Source organism: Rhinopithecus bieti, unplaced genomic scaffold (assembly GCF_001698545.2).
Source record: "Rhinopithecus bieti isolate Rb0 unplaced genomic scaffold, ASM169854v2 scaffold_71542, whole genome shotgun sequence".
NCBI classification, from domain to species: domain Eukaryota; kingdom Metazoa; phylum Chordata; class Mammalia; order Primates; family Cercopithecidae; genus Rhinopithecus; species Rhinopithecus bieti.
In genome coordinates, this window is record NW_016826746.1 from 316,118 (window position 1) to 320,767 (window position 4,650).

A 4,650-nucleotide genomic window follows, 5' to 3' on the forward strand; every position below is an offset into this window, starting at 1 on the left:
CACATTCCGGGAATGCTTGGCCCAAACTTTTTTTTTTTTTCTTTCCCTTTCCCGCGGCCCGAGCGGGCGATGCTGGGAGATGTAGTTGCCTGGGGCCGGGAGGGGATGGAATGGGGGCTCCGGGTGCCCGGATCCGCTCCAGCTTCGAGGGGACGTGCCGATCCCTGGTCTTCCTCCTCACCCACCCTCCCTGGATAGGACTCTGGGTGATGGCATCCAGGAAGTTCTCTTGGGTCTGTCTCCAAATCGCAGCTTACGCGTATCCCCTCTCTCCTTCTCAGGTACTGCTTCAACCTGGTGCAAGCCGTAGTGTCATTCGTTTCAATGACCGTCCCCACTACCCACCCCATCCCAAGCCTCTTCCTTGGTCTCCCCATGCCACTCTTTCCCCACTCAATTCTCTCACCTCCAAATTCCAATTACTACTGCTGTTTGACAAACCATCCCCAAACGTAATGATATAAAATAACCATGTCGTGATTGTGAAAGGAAAATAAATCTTGAGACCCCCAAAGCACTAAGCCAAAGGGAAAATGTCAAATTGGTAACTGTGTAGGGCAAACCTACCTCCCATTCTATTCCTAAGATAGCTACAAGGTTGGAAAAGCTATCTGGGCACGGTGGCTCACTCCTACAATCCTAGCACTTTGGGAGGCTGAGGCGACGGATCACTTGAGGTCAGGAGTTCAAAACCAGGCTGGCCAACATGGTGAAACCCCATCTCTACTAAAAATACAAAAAAAAAGAAAAAAAATTTAGCCAGGCATGGTGGGTGGGCTCCAGTAATCCTTAACCTTGGCAATATAAACTTTCTAAATTTGTTGAGACTTGTCTCAGACACCCTTTGGTTTACATGATGCTCACAGATGCTGTGGTTCAGTTTGGACAGGGGAGAGTGCCTGTCCCTATACCTCAGCTACTTGGGAGGCTGGGGCAGGAGAATTGCTTGAACACGGGAGGTAGAGGTTGCAGTGAATCAAAATTGTGCCACTGCACTCTAGCCTGGTCATTAGAGCAAGATGCCGTCTAAAAAAAAGAAGAAAAGAAAAGAAAAAAAAAAGCTACACACTTCCCTCACAAATTGCCCACAAGGAAATTCCTTATGGACAAAGGACAGGCAGAACTCAAAACTCCCTCTGCTCGCATGAGACAAACACATATCTGATCGCTTCCTTACCTATTTGTTTCACTAAGCCAGATTAAGGCATATCTTAGTCTTTTCATAAGTGACTATCTCTGTAAATTGCATATTCAGAAAGGCTAGTCAGAAACTCAAAAGAATGCAATTGTTTCTCTCTTATCTACCTTTAACCTGGAAGCCCTCTCCCTAGGTTTGAATTGTCCTGCCTTCCCAGACCAAACCCACGTACATCTTACATATATTGATTGCTGTCTCATGTCTCCCTAAAATATATAAAAGTAGACCAAACTGGTCTAGCTGGTACCACCACAGCTCACTGCAGTCTCAACCTCTTGGGCTCAAGTGATGCTCCTGCCTCAGCCTCCCCAGCAAGTGGGACTACAGGCACGTGTCACCATACCTGGCCAATTTCCCTACTTTTTGTAGAGATGGAGTCTCATTATGTTACCCAGACTGGTCTCAAACTCCTGGGCTTGGCTGGGTGTGGTGGCTCACGCCTGTAATCCCAGCACTTTGGGAGGCCAAGGCGGGTGGATCACCTGAGGTTGGGAGTTCGAGACCAGCCTGGCCAACATGGGGAAACCCCGTCTCTACTAAAAATACAAAATTAGCTGGGGGTGGTGGCATAGGCCTATAATCCCAGCTACTTGGGAGGCTGAGGCAGGAGAATTGCTTGAACCCAGGAGGCGGAGGTTGTAGTGAGCCGATACTGTGCCATTATATTCCAGTCTGGGCAACAAGAATGAAACTCTGTCTCAAAAAAACAAAACAAAACAAAAAAAATACACAAAAAACTCCTGGGCTCAAGTGATCTGCCCGCCTTGGCCCCCCAAGTAGCTAGGATTACAGACGTGAGTCAAGGTAGTGGTCCTGACTTCCCTGGGCTTATGTTGTCAGGAGCTTCTAAGTCTGTGTCACAGGTGTGTCCTTAACCTTGGCAACATAAACTTTCTAAATTTGTTGAGACTTGTCTCAGACACCCTTTGGTTTACATGATGCTCACAGATGCTGTGGTTCAGTTTGGACAGGGGAGAGTGCCTGTCCCTATACCTCAGTTGGGAAGACTCCAAGGCTAGGGGGTTACTAAAAAATGGCGGGGGGTGGGGTCCTGAATCATCTGGAGGTGTCTTCACTCAAAGGTCTTGCAATTGACATCAGCTGTTGCTGGGGCTATGGACTAGGGCAACTACACAGGCCTCTCCATGCGGCTCAGGTTTCCTTCCAGCAATGGTGGCCTTGGGGTAGTCAGACTTCTTAGACAACCACCCAGGCCTCTGAAAGTGAACAAGGAGGAAGTGGCATCTCTTCTGACCCAGCCTCAGGTGTCATGCTGTGTCACTTCTGCCACCAGATTTAAGGAAAGGGGACACAGGCTATACCTCTCTACATGCGAGGCAAGTCAAAGTGACCTTGTACAAATGGATGTAGGGTGGGAGATATTGTGGCCATCTGGGAAAATATAACCTGCCCTAGCCCTACATTTCATTCTCCGTATATTACCCACAGTGGACTTAAAACTGAAATCAGATTATGGCACCATCCTGCTGAATAGTGTTTCTGTGACTGCTCACCCCACCTAGAATAAAATCCAGATTCCCACCAGGGTCTAAGAAGACTTCCAGCCTCATCTCTTGGACTGCCCATTCACTCACCATGGCCTCCTTTCTGGTTCTCCTTCACATCAAGCTGTTTCTGCCTCAGGTCCTTTACACACACGGTTCCTTCTGCCTGGGAAGCCCTTGTTCTTCTGAGGCTACCTCTCTCTCATCCTTTAGGTCCAATGGCACCTTCTAGGGAGGCCGTTTCTGTCCACCACCTCTGTCTAGTCAGTATCACATCACTCAGTTTCCTTTCTTCTAACACTTGCTACAACTTGAATTTAACAGTCCCAGTGGTTTGTTCTAGTTTATCTGCCTCCTTGTCCAGACTGGGGCTCCACTAAGTGATCAGGTGATGCTTATCTATGTTGTTCACTGCTGAATATTCAGGTAGGAGATCAGGTGTCAGGTGATGGAGGTCTGTATAGGAGGGGGTGTCCAAGAGGCCTGGACCAGGAGGCTGTGTGTGTTTGGTTTTAATGTGTCCTGATGAGGTTCTCTGTGTTTATCCTACTTGGAGTTTGTTGAGCTTCGTGGATGTGTAGATTCATGACTTTCATCAGTTCTGGACTTCTGGGAAGTTTTTGGCCATTGTTTCATCAAATATTATTATTATTTGAGATGGAGTCTCACTGTGTCACCCAGGCTGGAGTGCAGAGGCGTGATCTTGGTGCACTGCAACCTCTGCCTTCTGGGTTCAAGTGATTGTCCTGCTTCAACCTACCAAGTAGGTGGGGTTACAGGTGCCTGCGACCATGCCCGGCTAATTTTTGTATTTTTAGTAGACATAGTTTTTTGCTATGTTGGCCAGGCTGGTCTCAAACTTCTGACCTCAAGTGATCTGCCCGCCTCAGCCTCTCAAAGTGCTGGGATTACAGGCATGAACCACCATACCCGGCCTCATCAAATATTCTTTCTGCTCCTTTCACTTCTCTCCTTCTGGGACTCTCATTATGCATATATTGGTATACTCATTATACAACTGTTGGTATACAGTTCTCCTAGGTGCTGTTCACTTTTCTTGGATGTGTGTGTTTGGGAGGCATCAGTCTGTAAAAGGGTGGAGTGCACCCTCCTCCCTGTGAGATCCCTGCGCGGATGCCTTTGAGGCAGCTGTTAACAGGGGGAAAGAAGTCAAGGGTCAAGACAATACCTCTTTATAAGTTGAGGGCAGAGGCTGCAGGACTAAGGTCCCAATGGGGTACTTCAGAGTCTCAGAGGAGCTGGGGTCTGACATGGGGGTGAGAGCAACCCTTAGCCCCACCCATGTGACACCCACATACCACATAAATATTTATTATTATTTTTTGCAAATCTTTTTGTGTTTTGTACTTTTCCTGTTGTCTTTATTTGCCTGCATGTAGCCTATTTAATTCACCATTGGCTCTGATTCTTTCTTAGCAATCAGAAATCTTCATAAGTGAGAACAGATTATCTGCAAATTGTATGTAATGAAATGGTTATGAATTCTAAGTTTCACAATGATGTTTGTATGCTTATTCTTGTAGATTTTGCTAGTTGCTGTACAGATTTTAGAGCCTGTATGTGTACCCCTTCCCTTCCCTTCCCTTTCCTTCCCTTCCCTTCTTTTCCCTTCCTTTCCCTTTTTTAGAGACACAGTCTTGCTTTGTCACCCAGGCTGGAGTGCAGTGGCACGATCTGGGCTCTGACTCCCTGGTTTAAATGATGCTCCTGCCTCAGCCTCCTGAGTAGCTGGGATTACAGGCATGCACCACCACGCCCAGCTAATTTTTGTATTTTTAGTAGAGATGGAGTTTCACCCTGTTGGCCAGGATGGTCTCGATTTCCTGACCTTGTGATCCATCCACCTTGGCCTCCCAAAGTGCTGAGATTACAGGGGTGAGCCACTGTGCCTGGCCCATTTTCTTTTCTTTTAAAAAAATTATTTTC